The 27,643-nt window shown below is 37.4% G+C and overlaps 1 long non-coding RNA gene across 1 annotated transcript in view; it reads right to left on the bottom strand.

Moving 5' to 3' along the window:
* Positions 1-27,643, bottom strand: part of LOC137221276 (uncharacterized) — a 49,121-nt gene that overhangs the window by 14,120 nt on the left and 7,358 nt on the right. The window contains exon 2 of the long non-coding RNA XR_010941958.1: positions 6,663-6,742. This is a non-coding gene — a long non-coding RNA (uncharacterized lncRNA). The remainder of the gene's footprint in view (positions 1-6,662; positions 6,743-27,643) is intronic.

The following is a 27,643-nucleotide window of genomic DNA, read 5'->3' as shown; positions in this document are numbered from 1 at the left end:
AAGAGGCGTTATGACACTTCATAAACATTCACAGAAGGAAATCTTAACAATTATTGTTTGTATGGGTTTATAATTATTGAGAATTGTCCATTTATTATTATATTTTTTCCCATTTAGTCTTTTACTTGAATTTCACAATTTTCCGATTAGGAAGGCTGACTAGATATCTCTAATTTACTTTAGTTTTCAGAAATTTGGAGCCACACAATAAATGGACATGCCAAGACTGAAAACTAACTCCGTTTTGTTTTTTTTTAATTCTGTGTACTCACAGTCTGGGAACATTTTAAAGAGAATTTTTAAAGAAAATTTGCTTTAAGTTGGTATTTTAATTTTTGTCTGTTTGTAGTAAATACACAAAATTTAGAGTAAATCTCTAGGACACATCTGTTTCCTGTTCATTGTGCACATCAGATTATAAGCTTTTGGAATGAAAAGTGGCATTTGAAAACCTCAAGAAATGACGATAGCAGCAGTGATGAGATTTTTCAGTTCTCACTGGTAATGTGGGAACTGATTATTTTTCTTGAAAGCTTTTATAAAATAAAGCAAACCTTAGAATATATTCAGATAGGAAATAAACCTTGACATTATATGGTTTCCAATAGCAATAAATAAGAGTTTCAACAAAGAACTCAGTGATTTTTAAAAATATTAACATTTCTTAAATACTTGCCCAGGCTGTTTTTTAAATTTTATGATGCTGTGAAAAATTGATGCCTGTATGTGTGCAATACATATTATTCTACCTTTTGGGTAACACAGGTGGTTGAAGCACCAGAACACATGTTCTACCTAAATAGATGCACAGCTTTTAAATAATCTTATATTTGGGGCAGGTTACAAACTTTTGACTTGGAAGAAAATTTATTGAGATTTGCCCTTTGATATTAATTTGCTACATTAAGTAATTTAGTTTAGATCTTAATCTAAATGAAGGATTTGAGAATTAGAATTCCTTTGATGGGAAAACATCTACCTTATTTGAAGTGGAATCTGCTTATTATTTAAACACACATCAAACATCAAGAACTAAAAAAAAAGTGTACTAAGACAAGGAAGAAATTGCCTCTATCTCCTTTTCTATCCCTTCCTTCCCTGTCTCACCTCCTTCAAGGGAATTTTTCTGGTTCTTTCTGTAGAAATCAAAGATCCCTCACTCACGAGGAATGAGGTCTTTCTGGTCACACACATAAACGTACGTGTGTGTGTGTATGCATGTATGTTTGTATGTACATATGAATGTATTTATCTCTGTCAGCCATCACCCAGCAGATAATAGAAGCTACAACTAGGTAGGAGTTCAAATAGAAATCAATAAAGGGGTAGTTTGCAGAGATGTGTGGTTAGGGCTGAGGAAACCAGCAAGGCATGTCTGATCACAAATTATTCCCACCCCTAGGCCTCCAGGTACAAATGAAGGAGATGGCATTACCAGTGAGAGCTGGAGTCTTGGAAAGGGGTGGGTGTCCAATAGAAGGAGGCAGCCAGTGGGGTGGGGTGGGGTGGAGATGGAGATGGAGATAGAACCTAGGGTGAGAAGGAACCAGGGAGGGCACCAGGGAACATCTGCCTTCTCCCTTCCTCTGCTCTGAGTATCCTGCCAAAGGCTCCTGTTGGCCTAACTCTCAGAGGGCAAGGGGACCTGGGTGATGCCATCTATAGGGGTTAGGCTCCCTGGAACACAGAGCAGAGTGGAAAAGGGCAGAAAATGTATCTGGGGAACAGGGGGAGCAAATGGAAAATAACCAACCTCCATCTCCAGTGCTTCATTTTCTTAATCTGGCTTACTAACTTGCCAGGTGAATTGACCTCTCACTGCTTTGACTGTATACTTACATAAGTGAGCGTTCCTTCCCCAAAGGTGAGGATGCTGCGTTACCAGTGGGACCACCTGACTTAAGCAGACAAGACCTCTCTCTGTCCCTGCTCTCAGCCCCTAGACTCCACATTATTGGTGATGGTGATTGGGGGTTGTGAGTGTTTTCTAACAAGTCCGTCTGATTTTAGGCTTTCCATATCCTGAATTAATTACGAGGATGAATCACAGTTGGGCCATAATCTTGGAGGAGAATCCTGGGGGTTCTTGTACAGAGCTTGGTATTGATGTGCTCTGGGAGGCTACAGCCCTCTCAGCTGACTTCAGTTAGATCAGGACTTTGATTATCATATTGGCCCAAACCTTGAGGCTGATAGTAGCTTCTCAGAGGTGCCCAGGGACTCTGGTTGTGCTCAAAGGGCTGGCAGGCATATTCCAGGCAGACAGATAATTTACCAGCCTAGAAGGGCCCTTGTCCTTCTGAAACTTTATGTGTCTATAAAGAGAAAATATTTTGAACCCAAATTTAATATTCAACCTTAATTAACACTGGAGTTTCAGACCATATACACTCCTCAGTATGGTGAAAAAATATCTTTGAATTAAGTGTCCTATGTTACATTTGCGTGCCGCTCTGGTTCTTATTTTAGGAGAGAAAACTTGCCAAAAGGCACTGAAGTTGCCCTTAAAATGCATCTGTTTGGTATCGTATAAACGTGGACTAATATTAAGATAATTAAATATTATTGAACCTTATTAATGAATCTTACTTTCTCATGTTTTGAAGATTGCTTAAATTCACCTCTCTAGGATGTCAGGGAGAAAACTGTAGCCAATGCATGGCAATTAACTGCTACATTCTACTGAATGACACCATTAATTCAATGAGATCCAGCTCTTCTAGGAATTAAAGACTTTCAAAATATGGAGAAAATTATGACCAGCACTATGATTGCTATTACTGCAGAATGTCCTTCCATAGTTTTCCTCTTATGTCAAAAAATACAGTGTTAACGCTGAAGAAAATACAATAAGAGAATATGTAAAAAGAAAATTTGAAACAAATAGAGGAAATAAGGTTATTAGATTATTCTGCTGTTTAAATGAGCTGCCCTTGAGATTTTGGTGTACTTGATGGCTCAGTGTACCCCAAATTATCTTGTCTGTTAACATTTATATAGGGGAGGATCACAAAATATCTGAAACGCTCTTGTCTTTAAATTCAAATTGTTTTGGTTCATTTATCAACAGATACTAATGAGGCCCTCTTTTAAGTGCTGGAGTAGGAATAGGGACAGGGACATACAGAGTAACGGGGGGGCATGTTAAGGGGAGGTCTGGATGTTTAGCAGACAAATCAAGGAAGTAGATGGAGATCAGTGCTGCCTAAATGTCCCACCACCTGCTGTGAGAACACAAGTAAGGAACAATGAGTATGTTTTCTAAGTATCTGAACAAGAGGGGTTATGAAATGTTCACATTCAGGAGTAGGAATCTGGAGCTTTTATTTCAATTGTGAAAAATCTAGAGGGCAAGGAGAAGACAAATTTGTGCTTTCATTTCATTTGGGTGAAGTTGATAAAGAGCTGAACTACCAGGGGAGGAACACAGAACAGGTCAGAGGGTCACAGAGCAGCTGAAAGCAGAAGGACTTCTTTGTTTAAATATATATATATATCTCCTTTAACTGTGGTTATCAGTAGGATCTGCCACTTCTGTTAGAAAGATATTTGTTATTCAAGAACCTACAAGAAGTCTTCAGAACTTAAACAGCAGAGAGTATATGGGAAGCTTGTGCTTTACTTTCTGATTCAGTGGTTTAATAAACACCCAACAGAATGCCTACTATATGCCGAGTATTATAAGCCGCTATAAAAATATTTATCATTTAGTATCAATTTTTTCTCTAGTTCAGAACCTTTAATTGAATAAGAGTCTTTCATGCTGGGGTATGTGTGCGTGTGTGTGTGTCTAGGTATTTTGTTATATACAAAAGGAAAGGATTATCAATGTGTTTTATAAAGATAACTTCCCTAGAAAAAAGCCATGACCTGCTGAAAAAGTTTCGGACAGCCAACACAAAAAATCAGCCTTGTAAACAAGGACTTCTGGAAGTTTGATATACAAGGTTCTCCACCCATTTTCCTGTCACACAGGATGTAATGGCTTTTGTTGCAATGCAGTGTGACACTAAATAACTGGCAGTCACTGAATGTGTTGCTCATTATTTGGATTACTCTATAGAGATGCATTTACAGGAAATCAAATGACCTTAACTAGATAGAATGCATTGATGTCAAATAAAAAACAAGTTAAGGTTTTGTTATGGAACTATTCAAACATAGAGATTAATATTTCATACATGCCAAGGATAGTTTTATGCTTAAAAATCTGCATTCATAATTTAGGTGCATATTTAATCACTTTCTGTGATTTGGAATTAAGACCATGGTCCTGCCTCACTTAACCACTACCTCCTAATATAATTTTTGCTAGAATGAGCTGCCATTTAACAGAGGAACTTCTTTAGGATGTTGATGACAGTGGGAGTGCAATAATAGATTTTAACCTAATAGCTTCCTCAAGTCACATTGTATTGTTATTTTATTGAATTTCATTTTCAGAACCAAGATTTTATATGCTGTTCATGATTTTGTCTACTGTATTCTATGTTGCAATGGAGTTTTGCTTTTTGGATCATAAGTTAATACGAGTGATTAATCATACCTATTTTCTTGTTGTCCTTGACTGAGTCGATAATTATGGGGCAAGATTGGGTACAGATTTAAGATTATTTATCTTTATGTGCTGTATTCATTGAGGACTATTCTGCTAGTTAAGTCACTGCTGCTCTCAGGTAGGAGGGTTTGTACATATATTCATTCATTCATTCAGTCTTCAGAACTCACTGAGCACCTACTAGATCCCAGGCCATTCTCAAGTAGAAGATAGGGTAGACATAGTCCATGCCCTCATGAAGCATATCATTTGTTGGGAGGAGATAAACAATAAACAGTAAATGAATAAATGAGGAAATATGTCACATAGGAATAAATATTACACAGATAATTATAATAGAGTGGCTGGTGACTACTTTCATTTGGGTAGTCAGAAAAGACCTGTCTAAGGAAATGAAATTTGATGTGTCTTTTGAAGGACAAGAAGCCAGCCTTGTGAAGTTCGCACAGTGTAAACCTAAGTTTATATGAAAAGACAAAAGTAAACTTTAACTTAAATGTGTATATCTTTGGCTAAGAAGACTGATGATAGATATGGAACAAAAGTGACATTGGAAAAATAAATCCAGGAGTTAAGTTGCATTGCAGGTGAGTTATTGCAGAGGTGAATGTAAAGTAAGAGTGAACCATGGCATGAATACATTGAAGTTGTAGGAAGAAGAACATGAGACAAACAAGAAAATTAAACAGCAATTCCCTTTTATTTCTCATCTCTCTACTCACTGGGTACGTGGATGCAAAGGATTAACAAGAGGATAATTTGGCCAAGTAGCAAGGGCTATTTGTAGGCGTAGGAGGGAACGGCTAAAAAATTCAAGTCACTTTCATCCACAGTTAGTAGCATCATTTTATTCAGGATTTGGCACTATATTCTACATTATAGAAAGTAACTTTAAAAGATCATAATAGGTATATGTATCTAAGAGTTAAATATTCTTTAAACCACAAGAATGGGTAACAATCTAGTTGTATACATCCTGAGTCTTTTCCTTTACAACTGATTTTTTGGGGAGAATGTTAGTGTACTGGTATGAAAATACCAGTTTCTCTTCCAAATTGTGTCTCCTTTATCCTTTGGATAAATCTCAGTGTGGATCCCCAAGGCTTGTCAGGATACACTTTCCATCTCAGAGTTGTGTCTAAGTGGCTCTTTAAAATTGGAGAAAATAAAATCGCATAAACAAATTTGGTCATTAAACGGAATGCCTAAGACTCAAGTAAGAAAATCTATGAGCCAACTGGTTTCTAATTTCTTGTTTGTGGTACATAAACTTAAGTTACAGAAAAATCAGCCAAGTGAAGTTGAGTTTAGCAGCTCCAGACAGAATCCAGAACACGAATGTGAAGTGTCCAGAAAAAAAATATCTGGCCTTCAGAAGTGGAGTGCAGAGTTCATTAATAATTTGAAAACTTGTGGGTTCAATTTAAAATGTCTGTTTATGAGGATTACCTTTAATCTAGCCTACTCCAGAAGAAAGGGGGAAGGGAAAGACATTTCATTATCTTAGACATAAAAAAATAAATCTTGTAATAATCCATTTTAGAACTCTGTGCTACATCTAGAGTGATGGATAGTAAAGCATCTTTGTGTGCTTTTGTTGAATAAATCATGTTTTGTTGTTTAAATCACCAATTATTTGCTCAGGAAATGTTTACTTTAATAATCCTTATTGTTCCCCTCATGAAAAAGAAATCTATACAAATACAAATTAGACAATAAATAAAAATAAAGTAATACATAGTCTTGCTATCAAGTGACAACTTGTTACTAACATTTAGAGGCTTTAAAACTTTTTTGATACATATATGAATACATAGATATTTATTAAAATATCATCATACTGTGCATACTATGTTCTTGTAATCTATCTTTCCATTATCTAATTTCACCATGTAGTCTGTTTTTTATTATGAACACATTTTTATGCCATTGATTATACACTGATATCATCATTTTTAATTATTACATTTTATTACATAGATTTACCATGTCCTCTTCTGTTGGTCACTTAAGTAATTTCCAAGTTTTGTTATTAAAAACAATATTTTAATGGACCTAATCAGGGGTAAACAGTGCAATAAAAGCACATGTGATGGACACTTACGCAGTCCAGGTCAGTGAAAGTTTCTCAGAAGCTTAAAACCTCTAAGCTGACACATAAAAGCTGAGACCTAAGAAGCCCATCTGTAAATGATGAAGGAAGATACGACCTAAGTTTAACATCCTTTTTCTTTATTCTTAATCTTTAATCATTAATTTAGTAGAACATTCTTTCAATGCTTTCTTGTTCTCACTGACCCTCAGAATTCAGAAATAAACCCTCTTACTCTTTTCTTTCTTTCGCTTCCTCTTTTTTTCCATATTAATAACAATGTAGTTATTTGTATACGTATAATAATTGTCCTCCTTTTTTCATGATATAATTGAACAAATATTATACAACCAAATTGCTTGTATTTTCTGGAGTGCATAGTCTCATTTAATCACATACAACAGGTCCATCATTAATGAATAAGGATTGCACTTCATATGTAGAACCAATGCCTACAAGGCCCTACTAGGAAACTGGTCAGATATCTGTTCTATGGTTTACAAGGTAAACCTTATAGGTGATAAATAAGGTCATTTCCTGGTAGCCCAGGAACCGTGCAGATTTGGGGGATCTTGAAAACAGAAAAGTCAACCTGCATTCTCTCCATCTTTGCTCATTAGAATCTTAACCATCCTTAAGGTCCATTTCCAATGTCATCTTCTCCATAGAGTCTCTAGAAGTGACCATGGATTATAGAAATTAAAAACTATGCCCCTTGAGTTGAGTCCAGTGGTTAGGAGAACCCAAGAATAGTAAAGACCAGAAGATAAAGAAACTCACGAAATGAGAATTAAACATTATTATTTAAGCTAGAGACAGGAAAAAAAAAAGTAGAGATTAAGTAAGAATCCAACATAGGAGATAAATTTCCACATTATAATACAGTGTGGAGAGGACCCATGTCCTATCCATGACCCAGAGAAAATACAAAGAAAGAGCTTAGAACTCCTAGATCACACAGAGCAACATACCAGCTGAGCTGATTTTAAAATAGTGTTTCCACCAACTGTCACTTCAGTCATGAGTCAAATAGAGATTGTGGGCAAAGTTGTATTAATATCTGTTTATTTTATGTTGCCTAGAATTCTCGGAACTTGTTTGTGTAGGTTATAGGAAGTTATTTGCATATGAGGTATCACTTTTGTCTGTTGCTTCTATTTTGAATGAGGTAGGTGGGTGACGTTATATTGTGGCACATAAGAACGGCAGCCTGCAAGAAACTGTTCCACAAAAGCTTGGGAGAAATAATAGGTTGGAAAGAAATATTCTCAGGCAGATCAACTGTGGCCACCTGACTCCCAGTGCAGACTGTCCTGAAAGTTTTAGCAATATTTTAAGAATAGGATAATGATATAAATATTTGCCAGAAAAAAGCTGAGAGGTTTGATCAAACTTTAGAAAATTGTTTTTACTTCCTTTGGATGGAGCACTATGATGAAAAGGATCAGGAAAGCTTTCAACAGTTTATTCATGTTCCAAAAGAATGTTAGTGTACCTAGTGTCCAAATTCGTCAGGCAAGTATTGCTGTGAGCTTACCAAGTTGGGTTCATTTCATGACATGACAAAGAAAATTATCAACATTATAAATTGTTTTTATACTCATGACCATACCTTACCAGTGTATGCAGAAATTACAAGCAAAATATGGACAATTTGCTTATTTTTGTGCTGCCATCTGGATACGAGGTGAAAGGATGTTGGAGAGAATTTGAATTACAAGTTGCTATCAAGGAATGTTTGGAGTTAAGGAGATCTGTAAGAACAAACTTGTCAGACCCCTCAGGGATCGTGGTATGGTGTTTCCTTACAGATATTAGGAGATAGCACCACAGATTGAACTTAATCATAAGGAAAAGTCAAACTAGATAAGGATAGCTCTTCTTTCTTTAAAGAAGTGAAATATTCAGATTCAAACCAGACTTGTGAGTTGAGTAATTGGAGATTCATTTCCTTTTTCTGATCTGCCCTGAGCTTGGAAAGAGTGATAGATTGCCCACATTTACAAATATGTTGGTGTAAATGAAGGTCCAATTTCAGAGGAAATTCTCAAGTTACAAGAAATATGAAACACACTTTAAGTTTTGGCAGAAATCCTTGGAAGATAAACTTCAAGATCATTCTAGATAATCACAAATCTGGTATACCTGCATGCTTCAATATCCAAAGAAACTAATGAAGCTGTAAGTAAACTTTTCTCAACAAGTTAACATATGAACCCAAGTATTCTGGAGATGTGTATATAAATCTTAAAACTAATGAAATATTCAGCTCTGTGACCAAACTGGGCAAACACCTAGCAGAACCTACCAAAATATATCTGAAAGTCACTATTGATGTTGTTAACCTAGATTAAAAATTAGGATGAGCCCTGAAAAAATTTCTTTAGGCTTTCTTTATATGCTGACACTGCATTCTCTTTACTTGATCAAAATTGATCAGTTAGTAGCAGTTGGTCAATTAAATATATATATTTAGTAAATTGGTGAAACTATGTTTGGATTACTTTGGCATGTTTGCCCATTTATTGGGTTATATTTTACCAGTGTTATCAATAAAAGAGTCATGCAGCCCACTCGTGGGAATTTCTGGCCACATGACTTAAAATAGAAAAACATATGGAATAAGGGGCCACCGATCCAGGTAGGAGCCGTTCAGCATAAGACAGTTACTGAGATGTCCCTAAGATGTAAAAAAGTAAATAAGACTCTTTTGATTATAACAACATAGTCTAATATATTCTGAAAGGGAACAATCACTTGGCCACAGAGGCAGCTTTAAGGATCACTAATCCCTTTTCTTATGGCCTACGTGGTCTCATCTTACTTCTCTGCTTCTCTAGTCTGTCTCTTCTGTTCTATTATCTGGCCAATCTCATAAAATTAAAAATTAAAATTTTACAAATATAAAAATGAAAATCTTATAAAAGCAGAAATTCAAAAGGGAGCAAGTCTGGTTGCCTTAGTGAAAACATAGGCCGCTTTATGGCTCACAAGCTAATCTAAGTTGCATTGACCTTCAGTTAAGTGCTCAGGAATGTCACAAAGAATGACTACTCTTCTGCAATGGACAGCTTAGAGCTGTTCCACTGGGCATGTAGTTTATGGGTGTTTGTGCGTGTTTGTGTGTGTTTGTGAGGTGATAAACAAGGAAGTTTCCGAGACAGGCATGACACACATGTCTACTATGGGGTGGCAGTCTAAGTAATAAATATTCTTCAGAAGAAAAAGCAAACAGGAAGCTAGAGGCTTTCAGTTACTATCTATGAAGTGAGTTAGTAATCATGACTGTAAGAAATCACAAACTCAAATAAGGCCATGCCATGGAGTATGAAAATATCCATCTTCAGTTGTTTTCATAGAGATACACATCATATGCATATTAAAATAGATAGGAGTGTTCTTCATTTCCACAAAATAAATGTGATTCTTATTGTTTTCTTAGATTCATTACCATCTCAGGTTTTTTCCCTCAAGTTTGATGGGGACATGGGGACAGAAAAATATTTTACTATAATAAAATAAAAATGCAGGTCAAATTAGATAATAAATGGAACTGACACTTGTTGGTTAAAAAGGTGGAGAGAATTGGGGTGAACAGGAAGCTCTAGGCCTTATATAAAGCGATTAGCAGCTACATAGATCCTGATAATTGTTACCACTCAGGAATATGGGCTTCATGTAGTGATATCTTCCAGTGCTTTAAAAGAAGTCAAAAATTTAGAAAGTTTAAAAATTAGAAGTCATCTAACTTTTATATGTTGACTTTTTCCTCTTCTCTTCCAATTCTTCAATGGAAATTCTTCCAGGAATACCTATTTGGGGACTGCAAACAGTCCAAAGGTCTCTAGTTTGTGACTATGTCTGGCAGAAGATAAGTTAAAAATTTCCCTTTCTTTTTATATTTTTGAGTAGTTTTGTAACTTTCTATCTTTTAAAAATTTTTTATTGCTTATGTAATGATTAAAAAATGGGATTGTTTGGAGGATGGAAAGGGAGTTAGATGCAAGGAAACCTCCACCCTACTTAATAGACAGACTTTTGACATGATCTGACAACACATAATAAAGTAAGTGTTGAGAACTTTTTTTTTTCTCGGCTGCGTTGGGTCTTCATTGCTGCGCTCGGGCTTTCTCTAGCTGAGGCAAGCGGGGGCTACTCTTTGTTGCAGTGCGTGGGCTTCTCATTGCGGTGGCTTCTCTTGTTGCAGAGCACGGGCTCTAGGCACGTGGGCTTCAGTAGTTGCAGCACACAGGCTCAGCAGTTGCAGCCCGCGGGCCCTACAATGCGTGGGCTTCAGTAATTTTGGTGCGTGAACTCTAGGGCATGTAGGTTTCAGCAGTTGCAGCATGCGGGCTCAGTAGTTGCGGACCGCAGGCCCTAGAGCACAGGCTCAGTAGTTGGGTGCATGGGCTTAGTTGCTCTGCAGCGTGTGGGATCTTCCCAGACCAGGGACTGAAACTGTGTCCCCTGCATTGGCAGGCGGATTCATAACCACTGCACCACCAGGGAAGTCCGAGAACTTTTAAAGAGTGGATTGAAACCTTGAGAATTGAAATAAGGGAAAAAGAGGTAAAGAAAGTATTTGTCAGGTATATATTTTTTTCACTAAATATGTGACTTTGGACAAGTCATTTCTCTTGGGTGTAAGTTGCTGAATCTGTGGAAACAAGGGGCTGAGGAAGGTCAGAAATTCTGAAACTTGTTTGACATTAGAACCTGCAGTTGGAATTCTGTTTCCAGATATACATTTTTAGTTGAGTACCATGTATATGTGATCTTTAATTTTCAGACGAACTAGGAGAAATTGTACTAGTAGAAAATATGGTTATATAGAGGCAAAATATAATCAACCATTTCCATGCATACATGATAAATCAAGTTGTTGCAATAAATATTTCTGGGTTTTTCTATTTTCATCTGTTTGCTTCTAGTTTATTGATTTTTGATGTCTGTTTGTACTTGTTAGTTGTTAAGTGATTGCAATGCCAACATCTTAAGAGAAATTTATGAAAGAAAAAATTTTATTGAGAAAAATTTTTCTATTAACTTTCTGTTTCTGCAAATTAGAAAAAATACTGCATTATTCAATTTTATAGTGGGAAATCTTGGCTTAGCCATTGTGGGAATATAGTTTCGGACCACTGGAGTAGGTTCCCGAAGGCCCCTTCCAGCTGTAACATTCAATGCATCTCTATTTTTCAAGTGTGGTCAAGCAAGATCCATGAACTTGTAGTTTCAGAGAAATTCTCTTAAAAAAGAAATATAGCTGTGGGTCACTTTCTGTTAATTGAAATGGAAAAAAACAGACATTTGAGGACAAGTAAAACAGTTTAAATGAATGCACATTTTTTTCCCAGCCATAAAATTTAAGCGTTTATCAAACTTCTGTTTAATCATATCTTCATCCAGAAAGCTTCATTAATTCATTATATTCATTTATTTCGGTGGCTACTCTTGGTTAGGAAATCTCTATGTGCTGGGGATACAGCAATGAACAAAACAGAAGAAAATTCCCATCATAATGAAGCTATATTAATTGAGAGAAATATAAAATAGATAAAATACAAAAAATATTATGTTAGATTGTGATAAGTTTTATGGAGAAAAATAAAGCAGGAATAGAGGGGGAAGTGTGTGTAGGGGTTGTGGGTGGTGAATTTAAGATAGGGTAATCAGACAAGGCTTCACCGCAAAGATGCCGTTTGAGCAAAGATGGGAAGAAGGTCTATGTTGGAATCCAAGGTAAGAGAATTATAGTAGAAGGGCCCTGAGGAAGGAGCATCCCTAGGATGTTCAGGAAACCAGTCTGTTTGGAGTAGATTGACCGAGGCTGAGATTGGTAGAAGATGGGATCAAGTCATGTAGGGACTTGCAGGTTATTTAGAGGATTTGGCTTTTATACAGAGATGGAAGCCAATGGAGGATTTTGGACAGAGGGTGGCATTATCTGACTTATTTTAAAGAATCACTCTGTATGATTTTCTGAGATAAGACTGTAATGGAGCGTGGAAGCAAAATGAGTAGTGAGAAGGCAATAATTGCAATAATTGCAATAATAATTGCAATAATAATATTGCAATAATTGCAATAATCCTTTATTGTGAGATGATAGTGGCTCAGACAAACATGAAGGTGATGGGAGGTGGTTAGAGTCTGGATATATTTTAAAGATAAGCCAGTTTTTCACCATTGAGGATGATGTTGGCTGTGGGCTTGTCATATATGGCCTTTATTATGTTAAGGAAAGTTCCCTCTATGCCTACTTTCTGCAGGGTTTCTGTCATACAGAGTGAAGTAAGTCAGAAAGAGAAAGACAAATACCGTATGCTAACACATATATATGGAATTTAAGAAAAAAAAATGTCATGAAGAACCTAGGGGTAAGACAGGAATAAAGACACAGACCTACTGGAGAACGGACTTGAGGATATGGGGAGGGGGAAGGGTGAGCCGTGACAAAGTGAGAGAGAGGCATGGACATATATACACTAACAAACGTAAGGTAGATAGCTAGTGGGAAGCAGCCGCATAGCACAGGGATATCAGCTCCGTGCTTTGTGAACGCCTGGAGGGGTGGGATAGGGAGGGTGGGAGGGAGGAAGACGCAAGAGGGAAGAGATATGGGAACATATGTATAACTGATTCACTTTGTTATAAAGCAGAAACTAACACACCATTGTAAAGCAATTATACCCCAATAAAGATGTTAAAAAAAAAAAAGATAAGCCAGTGGCATTTGCTGAAGAGATCAGATGTGTGGTGTGAGAGAAAGAGAGGAGTCAGATAGGACTCCAAAGTCACTGCATCACCAAAGGCAAGTACTTCCTCACTTGCAAATATTCCTATACCAGTCCCAACAGCTTGCTGAGCCTGTGATTATAATATACTCCTTGGAGTTCATTGTGAATTGCTCATTTTCTTCCCTCCCTTTTAGAAGACACAAAGATCATTAGAGCAAGGACTGACAGCCACATCAAGATGACCTACAGCCTGTTATCTCATAAGGAGTCTACTGACTGGAATGAGCCCACCATCCCCATTTGGTCCATAAAATTATCTCTGCCTTATACTATCCTCGAATGGGGTTCCCCATCTGGTCTACTGAGCGCATTCACTAGTATTTCTACCAACTGGTGTGCTCTATACCCCTGGGTCAAATGCTTGGTATAGTTATCACCTGAGTCATTGCTTCTAGCTATTAGGATAGGATCTTATCGAGAGTAAGTCTACAAACACCCAGGGCATGGATGATGGTGGGAAACTGGCTCTGTGAGGAATAAACACGTAAAACCCTAGGTGTTTCACAAATGTTAGGTATTTATTGTTTTTATTACGAATTACTATTGTTATTATAGAGATTTATTCAAAGAGTAGTATATTCCTGTTCTGTAGAGCTGCACTGTTCATTATAATAGCCACTAGTGACATGAAGTTATGTAAATTTAAATTAAAGAAAATACAAACTCAGTTCCTCAGACTCAGCTATGTTTTAATTACTCCATAGCCATGTGTGGCTAGTGGCTACTGTATTGAACACCACAGAATGGGGAATATGTACATTATTGCAGACAGTTCTATTGGAGAGTACAACTCTAGAGAATGTCTCCTATCTTATTACTAATTACAGAGGAGAGGAAGTGAGAAGTTAGAGGTCATTATACCATTCAGATGACCTAGGTTTCACCCTAGGTGAATTGTCCTTCTTAACCAACTTGGAAATACATGGGGATTTCTTGTACTAATGACCATACCCTAGGTCTCTAAGGGCTTTCCGATTACCTTCATTCCTTAATGCATCTTTTAAAGACGATGAGTACGATTACAATGTTGTGTACTTACGTGCACACTAGAAATCAAGACCCTCTGACCACAGTCCCATGAGTTTCACATGTCTTTAGCTTGGTACAACTCTTAGAATTTTTCAAATGGCCTTTGCCTGAACTTAAAAAAAATAATAATGTACATTTTAAAGGAAACAAATCCCACATGTTTTGGTTTATTTATGCTTGTTCATCCAGCTTTTGATTTGAAGAAGTCTTGCGGTGTCTGAAAAATCTTGGGGGATTTTCAAATGAGGGTTTATATTAATTATCCCCTGCAAAATAGGAAGTTAGGTTTGGTCGTGGGTAAATGATAACAAAATCCCGCATGTTTTAGTTAGCCTTCAAACCTCAGATTTGTCGGTTTGGAGAGGGTGTCAAACTTGGTGTTCTTTCATTCATGGGACTAATAATTAATTAGTCCATTAACTAATGGACTAATTAATTATTTTCAAAAGAGAAAGGGCAGTGCTGAAAGATTTACATTAAAACATTTAATTGTGAATTATTATGCTAACTAGGGACCACATATACTGTTGAGACTCTTTACAAGGAATAACTGTAGCTTGGCCAAGCCTGCCACCAGTTGTCCTTTTGAAGATGCCGCAGTGAACTGGCAAAACCACAAGCTCATGCCAACTCACTTTAGGATAACATCTGAAGCCTTCCAGAACTTTGTGGAGTAGTGCAGCTCGATAGGCATTGCTAGTGTAGTGTATCCCAGGACCCTACTATTCTGGTCACCATTGATAGGTCTACACTGGCCCAAAAGTTGGCCAATAATCCAGGCATATACATTCACCCCTTGTATTAGATGTTATTTGGCCAAGAATACCAGATCCAAAAAATAATAATAAAAATAAGTGATACCATACGTTGTGATCTTGCCTTATACCAAGTACTGTGCAAAAATTTAACAAAGTTATGCCTAACGTGTATAACAACTCTTCATGGTAGATAGTAATATACTCTCATTTTTTAGTTGAAGCTCGGTTTATCAGAAATAATACATAGAAGCAGGATCACAGGGAATTTTCTGATTTTGATGCCAGATCTCTTTTTTAATAGATTATAATGTTCCCCAATTTTTCCTTGATTTTGAATTTAAAACCCATACAAAATGTTATTTGAATTATTGTAAAAGAGACTTAGAAACGGGCCAGGTGTATCTGAGTCATCATAATGGAAGAGCAAACAGAACCTGCTGCAAAAGTGGACAAGCTGACAGGGTACCTGGAAGAGTTATAGTAATCCCTGAGGCCTGATTATAAATAAGTAGCTGTGTCCTTGATATGTCTTCCGACGTCTGGCCATAGGCTGTTGAAAGTACTTGCTGTTATTTATCCCCATATCCCCTTTTGATAAATCCATTCACTGGCAAACAGTGCTGCTGTGCCTTTAATACTGAAATCTCCTACCTGTTTAATGAACATTCTTCATTATGCCATTGTGAGTGCTAACTTAAATGCTGAAAGTATAATTGTCTAATATACTGTCTGATCTATAATAAGCTCTCAACAGACTTTAGGATAATGTTGGTCTCTTCTATTCCCTTCTTTGTGTTTATTTATACTTAAAAATAAGTTGGAATTTTCCAGACTTCCATTCTAGTCCAGTACACTGTGTTAGTTTCTTCCTTTAATGATAAATTCCATTTTATAACAATTGCAAATTCCAAACAGTGCATTTCAGGGAAGTTATTACAGTTCATTCGAGAATAAAACCATTGGTATTTTCCCTCATGTCACCATTTGTAGCATGCTACAGCTTCTCAAAATACCTTGCCTTGTCAAGCCTTCTTACTTAATTAAATCTTCCTGTAAATTTCTTGAAACCAAATAGCAGCTATTGAGGTGGTAATAATTATTTTATATTCAGTAGAGTCTTGGACATGAATACTGAAATAATCAACATCCTTTGAGTATGCAAAATAAGGACAATGAGTTTAATGGAGAAGTGTCCTCTTTCTTTTTTCATGACGAACCCTCAGCTTTGTTTATCATCTCCTATCTTCTGGGGCTCAAGGAGGAACAGATGTACTGCCGTCCTGTCCAACCTGAGGCCTGAGCCTTAGAGGCATTTAGCCCAACCAGAATCCGGAACTTGGACCAAATTCATTCCTAAATATTATTCTTGTAGCAGGGTCCTCATTGCATACCTTAGACCTGGGAAAGCAGGGGCCCTGTGCCTTAGGGAGCCCATGCACTTGTCAAGATGTTCTAGGTCTCCTGACAGTGCCTGGGACCAGCTGGATCCAGCAGTGCCATCAGGGAGGGGGTTCCCTGAGCCTGGCTGGGGACCTGCTGTGCTCTTCTCTCTTCTGTAGCACTCTGTATGACCCTCTACCACAGCATGGGCAGGGACAGAATGTCACTCTGGAATCACGGGGTAGACTCCAGTAAGGGAAATAAAGGGACAGTGGATGTGAGGGTCTGGGGATAGGAAAGCTGTAGAAAGACCCATTTTAGCCTGACTCCACTGAGAAAATGGACTTTCAGGTGAATGGTAGGGAACAGTTTTTCTTAGTGCAGTGGCAGATGTTGGTCCTGTCCTGACCTAGTATTCCGAGACTGTCAGGGGCACTGATAGACTTCAAAAGAAAAGCCAAGAGCTCATCCCAAGGAGCTGTGAACTTTGGGCCTAGAGAGGAATTCCTATCTCCTGAAAAACCTCTATAAAAGATTCCACTCTAGCACTTATAGTACAGTCTTTGCAAAGAATCCAGGATCAATCACAGCACTCCAGGGCCAAGTTCCAGGGATATATTCACTGGTGAAGACAGAAATTCACTCCCTTGAAGGTTGTTATCTTCTGACAAAAACATTTACTCATCACCCTGCAGGTAACCCAGTGTTTTGTTGAGGACAATCCAACCACCCCTTTGCCCTTAGGAAACCTCACGCCCACCTTGAGAAATCTTGCTGATGGGTGATAATGGTCCATCTCAGCTAAATCTCTTCTGGGTCATGATTGAATTTCTATTTTTTTCTTTTAGTAATTACACTTACAATTTGAGGATGCTTATTTAAATATAAAACTATCTAAAGACTTTATTGCTATGCAATATTTCTATCCTCTCTCAATCATGATGAGATCTCTCACAGGTTTTAATTACTCATTAAATAGCCCTCCACCCCTGTCACGTCATTATATTTGTTTTGAATTTTATGCTTTTTAAAAAACATTTAAAATGTTTTTCATAGTCAATTAATTTGATTAACTTATTTTTATCAGTTTTTCACATTTTTTTGCCCTTCCTCCAGATTCATTTGTCTGCCAGCTAAAACACGTCATGAATAAGAACTGTGGGTAGTATGTGTAAGTGTTAGTACAAGTGTGTTTGTGAATGGGAGTGAGTGTATATAAGCATGGCTGTGTGAGTGGGGTTTGTGCGTGTAAGCGTGTGCATGTGTGGGTGTGTGGGTTGACTATGTGAAAATATCTTTATTTTGCTCTTAGTCTTGCATTACTTTTAGGCTGGGCAAAAAATTATGGGTTGGCACTTATTTTCCCTTGCCTACTTAAAGGTTTTACCTCGTTTCCTCTGGCCTCTATAATGCTGATAAATAATCTACTCTTAGATTTACTGTCATTACCTGTAAGTCATCACTCTTTTTCTCTGCTGGATTTTTTTTTTTTTTTTTTTTTTTTTTTGTGGTACGTGGGCCTCTCACTGTTGTGGCCTCTCCCGTTGTGGAGCACAGGCTCCGGATGCGCAGGCTCAGCGTCCATGGCTCACGGGCCCAGCCGCTCCGTGGCATGTGGGATCTTCCCGGACCAGGGCACAAACCCATGTCCCCTGCATCGGCAGATGGACTCTCAACCACTGCGCCACCAGGGAAGCCCTCTCTGCGGGCTTTTAAGATCATCTCTCTCTCTCTGTCAATTATTATAATGTTTTCAAGTGTAGATTTATTTTTATTTAATCCTCTTGATTCTTGGAATCCCTTAAACCTGAGAACCTAGTCCTTCTGTATGTCTGGAAACTTCTCATTAATTATTTCTTTAAGTACTGCATCTCCGCTAGTTACTTTTCTTCTTAAGAACTCCTATTTTGTAAATGTTGGAGCCTTTCAGTCTAGATTCTTAACTATGTTTTTCTATTTATCTTCGTTTCTTCATGCTGGAATTCGTCAGTTTTATGTGTTAGCTCATTAATTCATTCTTGGGTTGGTTTGTCTAGAGATTATCCCATCTATTGCATTTTCAAATTCATTACTGTATTTTACATTTCCAAGATTTATAATTGGCATATCTATCTATCTGTTTATCTATCTCTCTACATGTGTTAGTGTTTGTTTTTGCTCAACAATTTTTCTATTCTATTTAAATGAAAATTGTCTTCAGTTATATCTTTCACATCCTTGATGTTTTAAGAAAGTCTTTATCAGACTGTTTTATAAAATAAATATCATATGGAAAAGCTCCACTAACCGATTACTGATTTTATTTTTTAGTGTTAGATCATGTTTTTATTATTGATCATGTTTTTTAGTATTAGATTTTCTTCATATGCTTTAGAATTTTTTTTTGGAATTTTTGATGCTACTTTATTTCTCTCTCTGTCTCTGTCTCTCTCTATTTCTCTGTCTTTCCGTCTCTCTGATTCTCTCTCTGTCTTTGTCTCACACACACACACACACACACACACACACACACACACACACACACCTCTTATACACATACATGCACTCCTTCCCCCTGCCCCTGTATACACACACTGCTCATCCCTCTTGGTCTAGGTTTTGTAGTTGCCTCTGTACCTTTTGAATCTCCAATGTAGGGCTAGATTTTATAATCACAGTTTGAAGTTACTGCCTCTGTGGACTGGTTGGAAATATGACAAATCTAGGTTGAAGCTTGAAGGCAGCTTGACTCAGTTTTAGAGAATGAAAATGTTTTTTTCCCCCAATGCCTTCTTGAACCCACAATTTCTATATGTTCTTAGCTCTAATCAGCAAGCTGATAGATCTTAGAGTTCCCCTACTTCTTTTTGCAAGTGCGGGAGTTTCACCAAATCCATGATTCTAAGCAGAAAGTGAAACTCAAGTCCTCCCCCATGATGAAAGGACTACATTTTTTTGTTGTATTTTTCTTTGTTTATTTTTTTAACATCTTTATTGGAGTATAATTGCTTTACAATGGTGTGTTAGTTTCTGCTTTATAACAAAGTGAATCAGCTCTACACATAATATATCCCCATATCTCCTCCCTCCTGTGTCTCCCTCCCACCCTCCCTATCCCACCCCTGTAAGTGGTCACAAAGCACCGAGCTGATCTCCCTGTGCTATGTGGCTGCTTCCCACTATTTATCTGTTTTACATTTGGTAGTGTATATATGTCCGTGCCACTTTCTCACTTCGTCCCAGCTTACCCTTCCCCCTCCCTGTGTCCTCAAGTCCCTTCTCTATATCTGCATTTTTATTCCTGTCCTGCCCCTAGGTTCTTCAGAGGCATTTTTTTTTTAAGATTCCATATGTATGTGTTAGCATACAGTATTTGTTTTTCTATTTCTGACTTACTTCACTCTGTATGACAGACTCTGGGTCCATCCAGCTCACTACAAATAACTCAATTTCATTTCTTTTTATGGCTGAGTAATATACCATTGTATATATGTGCCACATCTTCTTTATCCATTCATCTGTTGATGGACACTAGGTTGCTTCCATGTCCTGGCTATTGTAAACGGAGCTGCAGTGAACATTGTGGTACATGACTCTTTTTGAATTGTGGTTTTCTCAGGGTATATGGAGTGGGATTGCTGGGTTGTATGGTAGTTCTATTTTTAGTTTTTTAGTTTTTTAAGGAACCTCCATACTGTTCTCCATACTGTTCTCTTAGTTTTTTAAGGAACCTCCATACTGTTCTCCATAGTGGCTCTAACAATTTACATTCCCACCAGCAGTGCAAGAGGGTTCCCTTTTCTCCACACCCTCTCCAGCATTTATTGTTTGTAGATTTTTTGATGATGGCCATTCTGACTGGTGTGAGGTGATACCTCATTGTAGTTTTGATTTGCATTTCTCTAATGATTAGTGATGTTGAGCATCCTTTCATGTGTTTGTTGGCAATCTGTATATCTTCTTTGGAGAAATGTCTATTTAGGTCTTTTGCCCATTTTTGGATTGGGTTGTTTATTTTTTTGATATTGAGCTGCATGAGCTGCTTGTAAATTTTGGAGATTAATCCTTTGTCAATTGCTTCGTTTGCAAATATTTTCTCCCATTCTGAGGGTTGTCTTTTCATCTTGTTTATGCTTTCCTTTGCTGTGCAAAAGCTTTTAAGTTTCATTAGGTCCCATTTGTTTATTTTTGTTTTTATTTTCATTTCTCTAGGAGGTGGGTCGAAAAGGATCTTGCTGTGATATATGTCAAAGAGTGTTCTGCTTATGTTTTCCTCTAAGAGTTTGATAGTATTTGGCCTTACATTTAGGTCTTTAATCCATTTTGAGTTTATTTTTGTGTATGGTGTTAGGGAGTGTTCTAATTTCATTCTTTTACATGTAGCTGTCCAGTTTTCCCAGCACCACTTATTGAAGAAGCTGTCTTTTCTGCATTGTATATTCGTGCCTCGAAAGGACTACTTTTAATGAGCTCTGGCCCAGCATTGCTATATCATTTGTCACAACTACAAAACTCAGAAAATTGTGACTTCAGCCTCTACTCGCCACTCTTTGTTTCTGTTCTATTTCTCATCCACATAGATATCTATCTTATATCTGAGTCCAGTTGCGGGGTGTGTGTGTGTGTGTGTGTGTGTGTGTGTGTGTGTGTGTGTGTGTGTTTAACATTTTATCCATCATTTCTATGTGTTGGAAAGATTTTTGAAGCATAAATTCTCAGCATCATGTTAGCCTGAAAGCCTCCTTCTTTTTTCAAGCTTCTTGAAAAAGCAGTCCATTTTCAGCATCTCTATTTCTTCCTCAGCAATTAAGTCCTTCACTTGTAATCAGGTACCTGCTCGCACAACATCAATGAAATTGCTCTTGCCAAAGTCACAGAGGACACCCAGTATTTCTCCATATTATCTGTTTGATTGTTGTCAGAAATTTCACTTGCTTTCCTGCTTATTCTTTTTTTTTTTGCGGTACGCAGACCTCTCAGTGTTGTGGCCTCTCCTGTTGCGGAGCACAGGCTCCGGACACGCAGGCTCAGCGGCCATGGCTAATGGGCCCAGCCGCTCCACGGCATGTGGGATCTTCCTGGACTGGGGCACGAACCCGTGTCCCCTGCATCGGCAGGTGGACTCTCAACCACTGCGCCACCAGGGAAGCCCCCTGCTTATTCTTATAATAAACTCTCTTATAGAACCCAAGGGAACTTCTGTTCTTTGCCACCTAAAAATCCTAATGAACATAGAACTGTAAAAATTGGTCTTCCTAAGATTTAAAAGAAAGTCCAGTCATGTTTCTCACTTGCCTAAAATGCTTTAGTGACCCCTGTCTCATACCTCTGAGATAAAAGCTAAAATTGCTCAGCCTGACATGTCTCATGTTCTGCACACTCCTTCTTCTTTTGTCCTCTATCACATGTTCCTCTAATCCCCATCTCAGATGTTATACCCCAGCATCAAGCACACGTGCCTTCATCTCTTTGCACACAGTGCTATACCCCTTGCCTGCAATGTCCTTCTCTTTTTGCCTGTTCTCCTGGCAAACTCCTAATCTAATTCCAACAGCCAGGTAAAGAATCCTAATGTATTCCTTTATGAATACTTTCCCTACGTATATTCAACAATATTTAAGAGTTACTAATTTATAGTATCAACACATTATCTATGTGTTGAGAATTTAAAGTGGGCAGGAACAGACATGATCCATGCTCAAATATTTAAAACTTAACATATTAATGGAGGAGAGAGGGATTAATCAGATGCTCACTGGATAAATGGAAAATTGCATTTGTGATAGAACTTCTATCAAAGATAAAGTTGTGGTACTATCTGAGCCTGTAATTAGGAAATTTGACATTGAGGAGGAGATTTCCTTGACATTTCTACAGAACTAAACACTCCTTTCTCTGATATTGTGTTCATGATTCTGTTGTTAAAATTATCAAAATGATTTTAACTTTATTTGTTTATATGTCTGTCTTCACCCCTAAACTGTGAGGTGCTTACTCATTTCTGTATCTCTGTCTTAATCAGATTATGTGGCAGATAGTAGGAATATATTAAATATGAAAAATGAGGAACTATTTTCTGATTGAGTTAAAGTGTAACTTTAGTCATGGATTATAGGGAAATTTATACAGAAATCATTTTTTATTCCTATTATTTACTTTCTCAGGAACAAGACATTCAGTGTTTAGTTGCTTTGCAGAAAACAGTACCATTCTCTAATAATTATAAGCTTTTTAGCATTCTTTCTTATAAGTCACAGACTATTCTAGCAGTTACTTGCTAGCTTTGAGGTTGGAAAATGAGGGAAAAGCATTCACTAGTCTAATTATGAATTATTTCAAAGGTCAGAGCGTAAGAGCACAAACTACACTAGTGCCTTTCAGAGAATGGAAAGGAATGAACATCTATTTGATGAAATAAATATTGTAATGAGGAGAGCAAAAATAGCCGAACAACTATATCAAACATTTCTGGAACAAACAAGAATGATAAGGAAGTGTTAAATAAGACTTCTGTGGTTTTCTGATCCTGTATATTTTAAGATATTGTAACACATAAAACTGATCAGAGAATGGATTCTACATTGATATTAATTCACTTCTTCACACTGAAATTAAGTACACTGAGCACAGTCCATACAGAGACAAGACTGTTTCCATACAGTCTAACTCCCCCACCAACACTTTTAGAAAACTAGGTTAAAGATAGAAGTTGTACTCTGAGGTTTTTTTTTTTTTTGCGGTATGCGGGCCTCTCACTGCTGTGGCCTCTCCCGCTGCGGAGCACAGGCTCCGGACGCGCAGGCTCAGCAGCCATGGCTCACGGGCCCAGCCGCTCCGCGGCATGTGGGATCTTCCCGGACCAGGACACGAACCCGTGTCCCCTGCATCGGCAGGCGGACTCTCAACCACTGCGCCAGCAGGGAAGCCCAACTCTGAGTTTTGACTCATGCTCCCTTTCTAGTGATCTGCTATTGAATGCTTCTTTAGGCAGCTGCTTCACTGGCTGTAAAATCCAGTGCTGGGGCCTGTGGCAACCACACACAGGTTAACAGTTCGCATGGTCTACATTTACATGTCTGGGTATGTCTGGCCTCAAGATGTCCCAAGAGTTTTCTCTGACGCTTTATTATTCTCTGACTTTGTTTTTACCTGGACATCTTAAGATCTTGATAAACTCCCAAAGAGGTTAATTATTGTTATTTTCTCTTTTGGTTATAGCCATCCTAGTGGGTGTAAAGTAGTATCTCATTGCAGTTTTGATTAGCAAGCTCCTAATGACTAATGATGGTGAACATATTGTGCTTATTGGTCACTTGTATATCTTCTTTGGAGAAATGTCTATTTAAATCTTTTGCCCATTTTAATATTGGATTATTTGTCATTTTACTGTTGAGTTGTGAGAATTCTTTATATATTCTGGATATTAGACCCTTATCATATACATTATTTTCTCCCATTCTGTGAGTTGTCTTTTCACTTTCTTGATAGTGTCTTTTGAAGCACAAAAATTTATAATTTTGATGAAGACTGATTTATCTATTTTCATTTGGTCGTTGGGTTTTTGGTGTCATGTCTAAGAAACTGCTAATCCAAGGTCACATATTGGACCTTGCCTTTCCACATTAATTTGAGGATCAGCTTGCTTGTTTCTGCAAGAAAAGCAGTTGGAATTTTGATATAGATTTATTGAATTTATAGATCAATTTGGGAAGTACTGCCATCTTAGGAATATAAAGTCTTCAACACTGGCTGTCTTTCCAGTTTTTAGATCTTCTTCCATTACTTTCAACAATGTTTTATAGTTTCTATTTCTATAATCCCTCTTTACCTTTGTCCATATGGCCAACTTTGGAACCTGCTGCTACTTGTTTGGGGAATGTAATAATTATTCATTCATTGGAGTAATCAGTCTTCGGGTCTAGAAGTAGTGTTGGAAGAAGTGCAGGCGTTGAGGGGCTGAGCAGAGAAATGGTGAAAGGAAAAGGAAATTTCAGATAAAAACCAAGAGATAGGAAAAGGAATTCTACTTATGATTGAAATGACTGAAGTAGTTAATGAATAAATAATTCATGACAATGTCAACTACTTGAAATTAACTTTTTCTTGAACCAACAACTATGTCTTTTACAAAATCACTCTTGAGAATTAAATTCAATGATAATACTGCTATTGCTCAGATAATTTATTGAACCTCTTGTTTCAGAATTGCATTCAAGGAATGCTCTCATGGTGGTGGTATTTTCTGAAGATCATTACTACTTTATTAAAAGAAGTGAATGTAATTATAATATAATAATGGTACTTTCTTAATGGAAGTTGAAAATTATAGTGATAATCTATTGAGATATTAAGTTGTGCTTAATTCTAGGGATATTTTTTCCTCCCCAATTCCCAGGGAGTAGGTAGGCTTTTTTGCTCTTTCATCTTAGGGGAGCTTTCATCAAGAAGAGACATTTGGTCTATTAGTTTTGGTTCTCAAGTATGCATACCATCTTCCGGGCTGGCTCCGGCCTAACAGTCACAATCAGATACATCTGTTTATCCAGCCATCCACCCTTCTGTGCAGTCTGCCTCTTTGCAAGGTAGATTTGGGGAGGTATAATGAAATGTACAAAGGCTATACTTAGAATCAAAGTAGTAGGGAGAAAAAAAAGATGATTATTCTAGAAAACCTAGACTGGAAAAAGCTATAGATTGAATTGTGTCCCCCCAAATTCATATGTTGGAGTCCTAACCCCAGTACCTCAGAATGTGACCTTATTTGGAAATAGGGCTGTTGCAGGTATAATTAATATCAGGTCATACTGGAGTATAGTGGGCGCCTACTTTAATATGACTGGTATCCTTATAAAAAGGGTAAATTTGGACACAGACACTCACATAGTGAGTATAGAAAGAATGCCATGTGAATATGAAGGCAGAGGTTAGGGTGATGCGTCTACAAACCAAGGAACCACCAGAAGCCAGGGGAGAGGCCTGGAAGAGTCTTTCTCACTGTGCTCAGAGAGAACCAGCCCTGCCAAGACCTTGATCTCAGACTTCAAGCCTCCACAACTGGGACAATAAATTTCTGTTGTTTAAGCCACCAATCTGTGACAGTTTGTTATGGCAACCCTAGCAAACTAATACATGATCTTAAACATAAAATTTGGTTTTCTACTTAGACGACCTCTCTTCTTTTTCAAAATTGTATTTTGAACTTGATTGGTTGTGTCGTGTATGACATAGACTTCTACACATTTTCTTAGCCATCCAAGTTGAATGATAAATACTATTTTTCCATATTTTAAAATATCAACCTGAATGGCATATATAGGATATGGAATTGCCCTCTCAGTTCATAAGCTCCACCCCGTTCATACACAAAGTGCTTACCAAGCAAATGAAATTCACAAATATACCACCTTGAACTTATTTTACTCATCTCCCTTTATTAGTGGTTTGACCTTGACTTCACCCTGGTTTTGATTCCTTAAAAAGGGGAGAAAATTTGGCGTGGCTCCCAATTATATTTGGCCTTTTGCAATTTGTCTTCCTTAGAACTTCCTTCCTCTCTTCCCTCCCACCCAGTCCAGTTAATTCAACAGTGGTTTATTAACTACCATTGCTGCAATCTCTGTACATTTTTTTCAACAACTACTTCTAAGGGATCCATGTTAAGCAGGCACTGTGCTAGGCACTGGGAATATAGCAGTTCACAAGACACAAAATGGTCCTTTGGAAAGAACCCTTGGGCACTGTGTTGAGGTTTACAAAAGAATCACAGTATAACATTTTGTGGCCTAAATTTTTGTGCTATCTTCTTTTTAGTGTAAATAATTATAGTGGCTTTAATGATGCACCAATTCAGACATGATTATGTATCTCCTATATACATACCAAGGAGATCACAACATCCTGGGTGTGTAAAATTATGGAATCAAGGTTTCTTCCAGGCTAATAATCATAATATCCTGGCAACCCAAAGGACCTTCTCTTATTAAAAAAAATTTTTTATCCAAGTAATACATGCAGAGAATATAAGAAATCATAGAAAACTAAGTTTTCTTGCTGAAAAACTGTCCCTTCTCCTACCCTACTCTAGCCCATGCTCCAGAGGCAACAACTTTCAACTCTTAGAACTTTTTCCCCCCCTGCTGCTTCTTCCATATTTATAAATAATATTCCTGATATTTCTTGATATATCCATTTTAGATATAATTTATTGAGTTCCTATTGTCATAGATAAAAATTTCATCCTTCCCAGCACCCCCTTGTCATCACCACATTCCAACATCCCTTCTCATCAGCCTGCCCTTAGAGTTCTACAGCACATTTTGGTTAAACAGGCATGTCAACACTGTTATGGTTATGTAAATAATAACCATTGCTATTCTAAGTTTCTTTCTCAGACAACTTTTGGCTTCTCCTATGATTAATAATTGCCTGTTTGAAAGATACCTCTGTTTAGTGTATAGACTTTGAATAATCCCCCTGTTTTCAACCTGGTGTCTCCCCCAAAGCCTTGCCTGCCCTGATGCTTGGTGACCCTACCTCAGAGCCCCTCAAGGTTTCTGCTGAGTGAAATGATTCACTTGGTGGGGGGGCTTCTCCCATGCAGATACTTAAGTTGTCACTTCCTCTGCTTTACTCAGTCAGTAACCAGACTTATATCTACTTAATAGCATCAATACTTTTTTCTTACATTGGAATTTTAAAAAGATTTGGGAAAGAAGAGAAATTTAATATGCATATTCAGAAGTCCAAAATTCCTCTCTTAATAAATCATTCATTTCTCTCTAGTGGACTCAAGACCAAGAGGCATCTCTGTCCAAGCCGTCCCCAGTGTAGGCTCATTCATTCTCATCTCAAGCATGTGATATAATAATTTACAATTTTCTTTCTTCAGCTTCTATCTCTCCCTCTCTTCCAACCTTTTCCATTTTACAAGTGGTTCTTAGATTGAAGGCAAAATGTAAAATGATATAATGTTCTCAGTGGGTGAAGATTCTTACATATATGAATTGCACTTACTGTAATAGAAAATTAAAGTCAATAATCTAAATTC

The sequence above is a fragment of the Pseudorca crassidens genome, chromosome 3 (genome assembly GCF_039906515.1).
Source record: "Pseudorca crassidens isolate mPseCra1 chromosome 3, mPseCra1.hap1, whole genome shotgun sequence".
In the NCBI taxonomy this organism is placed as follows: domain Eukaryota; kingdom Metazoa; phylum Chordata; class Mammalia; order Artiodactyla; family Delphinidae; genus Pseudorca; species Pseudorca crassidens.
This window is presented reverse-complemented; position numbering and strand designations above follow the sequence as displayed.